Raw genomic sequence first — 11,275 nt, 5'->3', positions numbered from 1 at the left:
GTGGGGAGGCAGGTGCACAGTTGGCCCATCTACAGGAGAATGCAAGAGTCAAGGCACCAGCAGGCATTTTGTTTTCCTTGAGGGAGGGAGGAGAAGGGGGTGGGGGGGGGGGGGTTTACAACTCAATAGAAACACCGAACTGCAGGGTCCCGCTGTGAAGGAGGCAACTGGGCTCCCAAACCAGTGAAGGCCCACTGCGCTTTGCTCCTCTGCTGCCTGGCGACCGGCGCCACATGTCAAAGGTCAGCGGCAGTGTCACACGGGGGCCATGTTTGTGTTGTGCCCAGAGCCAGTTTCACGCTGTTGTGAACCAACACAAAAAGCCACTCCAGAATCTCAACTAACGCAAGAAGGTTACATGCCAGAGATGATCAAACCTCTCCTCTTGGATACAACACCCCACACAACACAGTCTGTTCATGAATATTAACTTGATTTCTGCTTGAGAGCAAATAAAATGTAAATTGTTCCGCATAGGTGCCAAGCTGGACAGATGAGGCACAATATTGGTTGGCCAATGTTCATTACATATTTTGTTTGTTCCTTAATTTTTGCATTAGCTTAAAATGATTTAAAATTTTTAAAGAATCAATAATTGCAGAAAAAGGCATTCTATTCAGAAAACTGGATCAAAACCTGTTTTGGAATCCTTATACACAGAGAATTTTTCCTCTATCAATTTCCCAATGTTCCCTCCAATTCCACAGAGCTTTTTCTCTCCGGTGGGAATCGTTTTCTTTTCGTCAAGTGTTGGGGAGTGAGACTTAAGGAGGAAGCTCAGTCTACAACCCTCCCAACAACCAGCTCCCGATCAGAGGTGGCGGCTGAAACAGGATAATCAAGATTCATCGATAGGTACTCTCGGATACTTCGATGTACGATTAAAACAGCTGAAATGAAAAATTAGGAAATATTATTTGTTAAGCTGAAGTGCAGCCTCAGGTGATCATTTAGTCCAGCTATCTTCCATTTTCTAACCTACTCTGCTACAATTGTATAGGCAGCTTCTCCCATCTTTTATTTAGTTCATCAATATCCATATTAGAAGGGTCTTATATAAGGAGTCTAAAGAAGGGTCCAGACCTGAAATGTCACCCATCCTTTTTTTCCAGAAATGCTGCCGAACCCACTGATTTACTCCAGCATTTTATGTCTATCTTTCACATATAAGAGTCTTGAATCCTGGTTTGGGGAATGTCAAGGGCCGCTGAGGGCAGCAGGGAAGAGGTTAATCCTCAAAAGGACACAAAATGCTGGGGTAACACAGCGTGTCAGGCAGCATATCAGGAGAACATGGATAGGTGGCCTTTTGGGTCAACCTATCTGAGTCGGAAAAAGGGTCTCGAACCGAAACTTCACCTGTTCACATTCTCTAGATCTGGTGCGTGACACGCTGAGTTACTCCAGCACTTTGTGTCCTTTTGGGAATTAATCAGGTCTGCAGTTCCTTGTTTCTGCAAGAGATTAATGGTGACTGGTGGTCACACGGACATGGTGGCTGTGGGATATGGGAATGGGGGACACTGGCCGATCGCTCCCTTTGATATTCCATGAACAACTCAATGTTGGGATTTTACTCCCACTGCCCCTGCAGAGAGGTAATCATGGCGCCAAATCCATGGTTTGAAGCTGACTTCCACTGCTAGACATCTGAGATAAAACAGAAAATGCTACATTTCTCGCCAATGTGTGCTCCATCAAGAATAATGGGACAGAATTAAACTTAAGGTTCATGATGTAGGCTTTGAACAGACAGATTGAACCTGGAATCAGATCACTCCCCATTGTTCTGTAATATCATCATTTGGGTGGCAGAGTGGTGCAGCGGTAGAGTTGCTGTCTTACAGCGCCAGGTTCAATCCTGACTACGGGTGCTGTCCATATGGAGTTTGTACATTCTCAGTGTGACTGCGTGGTTTTCCTAGTGTGCTCTGGTCTCCTCGCACATCCCAAAGACGTACAGGTTTGTAGATTAATTGGCGTTGATAAAATATTGTAAATTGCCTCTTGTGTGTGGGATAGTGCTAGTGTGCAGGGATCATTGGTTGGTGCGGACTCGGTGGACTGAAGGCCTTGTTTCTGCACTGTTTCTCTAAACTGAACTAAACTAATTTAGCTTTTGGATTGTGGGGGGGGGGGGAGTCACTATTTAATTAAATAAATATTGTTCTGAACAGCCTGGACCATGGATCATGGACAACATTCCCAACATCATCGAAAGTCCCACAATCAGTTGCTTGTCTTTTGGTTCAACGACATCTCCTCAAATACCTGATGGGAAACTCTCTCTCACATACCCTCTCCACAGACGATGCCCGACCTGCTGCGTCTTTCCAATATTTTTGCTTTGAGGGCAATTATAGAGCATTTGAAGACAGGATCTATGATGGAAATGGTGAGGTGGGAGGGCGGAGGAAGAAGATGCTCCTCTGATAAGCTGAAACAAAGCCTGTCACAGTTGACACAAATCCAGTTACTCTGGAAGTCCTTCTGCACTAAAATGGTTTGCAACATGCCACACTGAAGATAAGGTTTCAAAGTTTAGACAATCTTAAAAGGTATATAATGCCAAAATAAATCTTCATCAAATTCAAGTCAGGTATCAGCATAAATAATCGTAAAATATGACCGATATTTTAGGTCAGACTGTTTTCTTCCCTTTGTCAGATGCAATTTAAAATGCAGAGCTGACTATCGTTTAGTTATAAGACATTTTTATTGAGCCTTGTTAGAAATGATTAGCATTATCTGCAGATCTCAAAACATGATAGACACAAAATGTTGGAGTAACTCAGCGGGCCAGGCAGTATCTCTGGAGAGAAGGAATGGGTGACGTTTTGGATCGAGATCCTTCTTCAGATCGAGTCAGGGGAGAGGGAGATATCCCCTCCCTCAGTGATTTCCTTGACTCCCTCTGAAGAAGGGTCTCGACCTGAAAGTCACCCATTCCTTCTCTCCATAGACGCTGCCTGGCCCGCTGAGTTGCTACAGCATTTTGTGTCTGTCTTCAGTTTAAACCAACACCTGCAGTTCCTTCCTCCAGATCTCAAAATAAGGTTGAAAATGGACACTGTAAACCAGTGCACTACTTGAGGCGACAAGAAAATAAAAGAAACGTGAATGCAGTAAACCCTCGTGTTTACAGACGTCTTTATAACAGATCTTGGTTATAGCGGACGGACGGACTGACATTCACCGCCAAGTCAGACTGCTGACGCCAACCCCAGCCACTTCCTCAGCCAATGCTGCCGCTGCTGCCTGCATTGCTGTCGTGAGACACAAAATGCTGGAGTCAAGGGTCTGTCCCACTTGGGCGTCATTTGCGTGTCATTTACGCAATATCCTAAAAATTGGTTGGCGCGTCATGACACGCTCATGGCGCGTGGTGAGGTGTGGTGGCATATGCAGTAGCGTGCGGTACCCCAGGATTTTGGGATGCTCAAAATCCTTGCACGCTGCATGCGTGACGTATCCCTTGCGCACGCTGATGTACTGATGGAATACGTTGAAGTACTGACGGCGTACGTGTTGCGCATGGTGACGCATGGTTACGCACAGTGACACACGAACGTTGCCTATGCTAATTTATTTTGCGTCACCGCGCGTCAACGTCCGTAACCATGCCATCGGCGCGCCGTTTGCGCGTCATTTGAGCGCCGCACCACGTGACCACCCGCGTATAAAGCGTTTTGAAAATTTTTCACTGGGAAAATCCTTGCCACGGAGATCAGACTAAGTACAAATGACATCGCAAATGGCTCCCAAAAGAGGCAGGGCCCTCAAAAGCACCTGGCGCGCGACTGTCGTACTGCTAGACGATTATCGCGACAGTCACTACCGGCCTGTCGCGTAAATGACGCACAAATGACGCCCAAGTGGGACAGGCCCTTCACTCAGCGGGTCAGGCAGCGCCTCTGGAGAAAAAGAATAGGTAACATTTAGGGTCGCGAGTCTTTCTCAGACTGAGAGTCAGGGGAATGGGAAACGAGAGATATAGACAGTGATATAGAACAAATGAATGAAAGATATGCAAAAAAAGAAACAATGATGGAAGAAATGGTCTATTATTAGTCATGAGCTAATTGTCAGATAACAATGGGGCGTTTCCTTGATCATCGTTACTTTTTTGAATATCTTTCATTAATTTGTTCTAGACCTTCTCTATATCACCATCTATATCTCTCGTTTCCCATTCCCCTGACTCTCAGTCTGAAGAAGGGTCTCAACTCCAGAGATGGTGCCTGACCCGCTGAGTTACTCCAGCTCTTTGTGTCTATCTTTGGTGTAAATCAGCATCTGCAGTTCCTTCCTGCTCATGGTGTATTGAGACCTTGGACCTTTGTAGCTTAGGGCAGGTAAAGCTTTGGTTTAAAGTTTCTGCTGAAAAAGGGCATCTTTGTCTTTGCCAGAGCAGTTGCTCAGAAATTGAATTGTTGGTTCTCTGAACATGAAATGCCATATATTACACTCAGTTATAGCGGACAACCGGCAATAACAGACACCATTCCCCCTGCTATGGTCCATAATAACAAGGGTTTATTGTATAGTAAAACCGGTCAGAAAGGGAGAATAAGTTCATAAGTTCCAGGAGTATTATTTGCCCATTCGGCCCATCGTCTACTCCACCATTCAATCATGGCTGATCTAACTTTCCCTCTCAACCCCATTCTCCTGCCTTCTCCCCATAATCCCTGACACTCTTACTGATCAAGAATCTGTCAATCTCTGCCTTAAACATATCCATTGACTTGGCCTCCACAGTCTTCTGTGGCAATTAATTCCACACATTCACCACCCTCTGACTAAAGAAATTCCTCCTAATTTATTTTCTACATCCTTTTATTCTGAGGCTATGACCTCTGGTCCTAGACTCTCTCACTAGTTAAAACATTCTCTCCACATTCACTCTATCCAGGCCTTTCACTATTTGGTAAGTTTCAGTGAGGTCCCCCCTCATCATGCATCTTTGCAATGCAGGCAGCATTTTATAACACCATTGTGATTTTGGTAGCAAGTGGACTACTGCAAAAAGATGTTAAAGTCAGATCACAAGTGTCTCTCACATTAATTGATAACTGATCCACAGTTTTATCAGATTCCTCAACAATAATCTCCCGCATGTTTCCTTTTTGATTCCAATCACTCAGCGTTTCCACCTTAAGAAGATCACTCGAGCTTAAATCCCTGAATATTACCTTTAAGCTTGCTTTTGAATTAATTCCAACTGAATGGACATCCCAGATGCTAAACTGGATTGCCAAGCCTGGCGAACATATTTCATGCACAATCAAGTCGCTGTTCTTTAAAGGAACAATAAATCATAGCGACTGATGATTTAACCAGCGCTGCCCATCTTCCGGCTGTGCCCACTATGTTCATCTCAGCAGGATCTCTTCTCCAATTTGGTTTCCCGACCTCCTTGGACATTAAGGCCATGCTTCTGGACGACGCAACATGATGCAGCTACCCGTGTCTCCAATCTGCCCTTCAGATTAAATGTTACCTGCAGCGATAAAGTGGAAAGGGAGGTCAAAGCAGCGGAGAAATTCAGTATGGATGCACAATAAAAAGCTGTAGAGCAATGAAGTTATTTAAAGAGTCTGTAGAAGGGCCTCGACCCGAAACGTCACACATTCCTTCTCTCCAGAGATGCTGCCTGTCCCGCTGAGTGACTCCAGCATTTTGTGTCTATCTACAGTTTCATGGCAATGACTTTTCATCAGATTCGGATAAAGCTGGAGATAAGTGGATCGAGGTTTAAGGTGGTGGGGAGGGGGGGGAGGAAGATTTAATGGGAACCTGAGGGGTAACCTTTTTACACAAAGGGTAGTAGGTGAATGGAACAAGTTGCCGGAGGAAGTAGTTGAGGCAGGTACTATCGCAACGTTTAAGAAAGATTTAGACAGGTACATGGGTACAGTAGGTTTAGAGGTATATGGACCAAAAGCAAGCAGATGGGACCGGTGTAGATGGGACATGTTGGTTGGTGAGGGCAAGTTTGGCCGAAGGGACTGTTTCCACGCTGTTTAACTCTGTGACTTCTGCACCTATTTTTCTATGTGACCGATATATGAATGATTGAATCAACATCACTACAGCCTTAATAGCTGGAGATTCAGCGACATTCTCACCCAACGCCTGGCTATTCACCCACCGTTTGCCCAGCGTAGCCTTCTCAGTGAGCATGTGTCATATGTGTCACATATGTAATATGTGAATATGTGATTCTGTTTTGTAGTTTTTTTTTGTTGCACAATCCGCAAGCATTGCCACTTTTCATTTCACTGCACATCTCTTATGTGTATGTGATGAATAACCTGACTTGACTTGACTTTTACCATCAAATCACACCTCCCTCTGTCTTCTATGCCAATGGCATTTTTTCCTGTCCTGAGCTATTCAAACGGTTCCTGTTTCACTGTTCTCCCACACTCATCCAAGTTCAACACAAACATTTTCACCAGGATACCTGCATGCTTTCTCCCCAGAAATAACACTGTGGATTCATACCCTTGCTGACGTTAACCATCACAGTCCCTCCTAAAGGCAACAACTCTACCGCTAAAGAGCTCATGCTCGTAACACAGTGGAATTTATTGTAGACTTTAGGAGAGCTCCCTCTCCCCTCACCCCACTTGCCATCAACAACATCACAGTCACATCCGTGGAGTCTTTTAAGTTCCTGGGAACCATCATCTCCAAGGACCTTAAATTGGGGGCCACTATCGACTCCACAGGCAGTTGAGGAAGCACAATCTGCCACAGGTAATGATGGTCCAATTCTATACGGCCATCTAGACTCTAGAGTCTATCCTCACCTTCTCCATCATAGTCTGGTTTGGCTCAGCCACCAAGCACTACATCCGGAGGCTGCAGCGAATCGTCTGATCAGCTGAGAAGGTTATCGGCTGCAACCTTCCCTCCATTGATGAACTGTACACTGCAAGGGCCAAGAAGCGAACGGGTAAGATCATCTCTGACTCCTCTCACCCTGGCCACAAACTCTATGAAACACTTCCCTCTGGAAGGCGACTTAGGACTGTCAAAGCTGCCACAGCCAGACATAAAAACAGTTTTTTTCCACAAGTAGTAGCTCTACTGAATAACCAAAAATCTGTAGCCTCCTTTTGCTCTGGTATTTTATTTAATTTGCATGTTTAATAATGTGAATCAATTATGTTTAATCAATAATGTTTTATTATTAATGTTTAATGTTTTCTGTGTCATTCCTAACTCTCACTGTATGTCATGTTGTCACTTGCGGGCAGTGCACCAAGGCAAATTCCTTGTATGTGAATACTTAGCCAATAAACTTATTCATTCATTCATTCATGTTCTCTCCTCTGAGTTGTCTGTCTTTCTGAATCTCTCCTTCCTTGAAGCTACCTAATGTCACCACTTCACCCCCCCCCCCCCCCCCATCCCCCACGCCCACCCCCCCCCCCCCTCCCCCCCCCCCACACACACACACCGCCCTCCCCCAACCCCATAGCTGTCAAATATCTATCCACATCTCCATCTTTGTCTACAATTATATTTTCATGCTCGTAATGACCATCAAGAAGTCATCTTGTATGATCTGGCACAGAGGAGGTGATACCGCCTGGGTATAACAGTCCTGATCACAGTGAATGGTAGGTCGATCGATCTACCGATCGCTCTGTCTGTCTGTCTGTCTGTCTGTCTGTCTGTCTGTCTGTCTGTCTGTCTGTCTGTCTGTCTGTCTGTCTGTCTGTCTATAACTGTCTGTCTGTCTGTCTATCTATAACTGTCTGTCTGTCTGTCTGTCTGTCTGTCTGTCTGTCTGTCTGTCTGTCTGTCTGTCTGGCCAAAGAGCTGAGTACTGCTATTTTCTTGCTCATGTATTCTGCCTTCTGCTCCTCATCTACATGATGTCCCTTGGAAATGTCATCAGGAAACAGGACACTATTTCCTCCGTAGGTGTGGTGGACGCACCATCAGTGCCAGCACTCCCTGCAATCTTCAAAATGTTTCTCCTTTCTTCAATACTGGATGGATAGAATTATTTTTGCAGCTGCATATTGAAGTGAACGATATTCAGATGCGATCTCGGCTGGTGGCTTCCTCCCACTCCCTGGTGGAGCTGAACCAATGTGTTCAGAATGTTGCTGTCATCACTAATCCTGTCCAAGCCATTCTCCCTCCCTCTACTCCTCTTGAACTCAAAGCCATCCTAAATCGGCGAGACCAAGCGTAGACTTGGCGATCGTTTTGCTGATCACCTACGCTCAGTCAACCTTGGCCTATGCGATCTTTCGGTTACCAAACACTTTAACTTCCCTTCCAATTCCCAAACTGACATGACCCACAGTGAGGCCACCTGCAAATTGAAGCAACAGCACCTCATATTTCGCTTGGAAAGCTTACCTTCCAGTGTATTTCTCTAATTTCAAGTAACTCCTGCCTTCGTCCCCCCCCCCCCCCCCCCCCCTTCCCCATCCTACCATCCTCCCAGTTTCCACTGATCACATCCTTGTATCTCTCTTGTTTTCACATCTTCCCAGGCCAACAATGGACCATTATGGGCTCCGACCTTCCTGAGGTCATCTGTTGATGACCCAGATTTGTTCTGGCCTTTTCTTGCCTCCAGTTTATTCCAAAAGTTATTCACCTTGCTATCTCCTCACTCCCTTGAAACACAAAGGGCAAATTAAATTTACGCCATGGAAACAGGCTCTATGGCCCACCGAATCCCCGCAAAAGATCACCCCCGTACGCTAGTTCTATCCCACACACTAGAGCAATTTACAGAGGCCAATTAACCTACACGCCTGTGGAATGTGGGAGGAAACCGGAGCACCTGGAGAAAGTCCACGCGGTCACTGGGAGAACGTATAAACTCCGTACAGACAACACCCGTGGTCAGGATCGAACCCGGGTCTCTACCGCTGCACGACCGTGCCGCCCTGTGCCCATCTGTGTTATCAATCTTTTGCCCTGACAATTCCTTATCTGTCTTGCTCTTTCATGTTCTCTAACACTGCTCCTGAGATGTGCCATGTTATTACATTAACGGACCTGTAGAAACATGAAGTGTGATCCATGTTCTGAGTACAAGATTTTAATTTAAAAATTGTTTTATTATCCCATCAGTGGATCTGCATGTACATCCCATCATTAGGATGTTATGTATCCTGTATAGTTTATTTCTAACAGAATCAACTGCATATTAAACTTGGAATCAGAGTGATACTTCTAAGGGGGAGTTCAGAATGCCTCTATGCATATCTTCCATTGTGATTACCCTGGCATCCTCCAATCTATCCCTTTGCCAATTCCCCAGAAGAAGGGTCTGGACCCTAAACGTCACCCATTCCTTATCTCCAGAGATGCTGCCTGTCCCTCTAAGCATTTTGTGTCCATCTTCGGTGTGAACCAGCATCTGCAGTTCCTTCTTTTTGTAATTTTATCGGTGTATTTGTGTTGACTCTTTTACGTTCTTTGTTTGCGAAAACAAACAATATCACTGTACTTAAGTGACAATAAAGTATCATTATCAGCGTCATTATGAAACGTAGAGACAATAGGGTTACAGAGGAAATCAGTGGGTGAATGGAATTGTTCTGTGAGCCAGCAGAGAGAGTTAGATCGAGCACTTAAAGATAGCGGAGTACTGATTGTGGATGATCAGCCATGGTCACAGTGAATAGCGGTGCTGGCTCAAATGGCCGTATGGTCTACTCCTGCACCTATTGTCTGTTGATGGGCTGAATGACAGCCTTTCAAGTTGTGAGGAAATATGGAAGAGAAACTGGGAAAATCGCTGGCTGGATTTGTGAAAGAGCGAGGGTTGGGTTGGAGCTATTTGGGTGGATCGGTGAAGAAGCCAGCAGGGCCGATGATAGAATGACCTCATTCTGTGCTGTGTTTTTTGCATGAATTTTTGTTTCGTTTAGTTTAGAGATACAGCGCGGAAATAGGCCCTTCGGTCCTCCGAGTCGGCACCGACAACCGCACACTCACACTATCATACGTACTGGGGACTATTTTTAATTATACCAAGCCAATTAACATACATATCTGTACGTCTTTGGAATATGAGAGGAAACCGGAGCACCCGGAGAAAACCCGCGCGGTCACAAGAAGAACGTACAATTTACTCCCGAGGTTAGAATCGAACCTTGGTCTCTGGCGCCGTAGGCAGTAACTTCACCGCTACGTCACCGTGCCAGCCTTTGTCTTTTAATTTATTTTTATTTTTGTACAACTGGTAGCCATACCATTCGTTTCCAGCCTTGCTGTTGACATATTAGACAATCCGGAAATAAACGGAGTGAAAAATGACTATAATTCTCAAGTACTGTGACTGCTATCCACATATCTGGCAGTGTAATTTCGAATTATTAATAGAAACACGCAGGCGCCTAATACAATTTCCTCAGCTGCACATAAATTCCAGCAAAAATTGGATTTTATTGAACCATTTTTAATCCTTTAAATCTTCTTTGTTAGGGACATATCTGTTCAATTTACAGCAGAATAACATATAATCCTTCCATTTATGTAACGGTATGCGTTGATCATTTAGATCAGAAGCCTTGTGATGTGTAATGAATGATATATACATTCGTTTTATTTCAGTCACTGAATAACAATCGGGTGGTTCAATTCACTGCAGAAATGGATCTCTGCTGATTTTCCGATACTTTGAAATTAACAAAAAAAAACCTGGATTAACGTCATTAAATACATCCTACATCCTCAACAAAGATACATCTTCAATATTTGCCTCGTTAATAATAGGCCTCTGATATACTCTAATACAGATCCGTTCATCTGCGTTTCTGATGCATTGTACCGAGACTATGGATATAGAGAAGGCGAATTTTCTGATGTAAGGAAGCTGGCTGGGATTCATTGAAGTATTAAATAATAATGGTCTTCTGGGAATGTCACACTGGGCAATTGCGGATAGACACGTCGATTGAATGACGGGACCACAGGTTGATTCCTTCAGTCGTTCAGCTTATCTGTTGTCCACAGTCAGTCCCTCGGAACAATAGACAGTCCATTCTAACCCTTTGATCGCGGCACCAGCGACTATTGTCTGAAGAAGGGTCTCGACCCGAAACCGTCACCCATTCCTTCTCTCCAGAGATGCTGCCTGCCTCGCTAAGTTAGTCCCGAATGTTGTGTCTACGGTTTAAACCAGCATTTACAGTTCCTTCCTGCACTAGTATGTGCTATTATGCTTTGTTTCCTCTGATGCTGTGTATCTCTGACTGCAACGATAGTGGCGACGATAGCAGGCCGG

At 44.8% G+C, this 11,275-nt stretch overlaps 1 long non-coding RNA gene across 1 annotated transcript; it reads right to left on the bottom strand.

Moving 5' to 3' along the window:
- Nucleotides 1–506: 506 nt before the first annotated feature.
- Nucleotides 507–5,498, bottom strand: LOC116987772. Its single transcript, XR_004415782.1, has 2 exons — nt 5,196–5,498; nt 507–890 (listed from the first exon to the last, which is right to left on the bottom strand). It is a non-coding gene; the product is annotated as an uncharacterized LOC116987772 (long non-coding RNA).
- Between the last annotated feature and the right edge of the window lie 5,777 nt (nt 5,499–11,275).

The sequence above is a fragment of the Amblyraja radiata genome, chromosome 26, assembly GCF_010909765.2.
Source record: "Amblyraja radiata isolate CabotCenter1 chromosome 26, sAmbRad1.1.pri, whole genome shotgun sequence".
In the NCBI taxonomy this organism is placed as follows: Eukaryota; Metazoa; Chordata; class Chondrichthyes; order Rajiformes; family Rajidae; genus Amblyraja; species Amblyraja radiata.
This window is presented reverse-complemented; position numbering and strand designations above follow the sequence as displayed.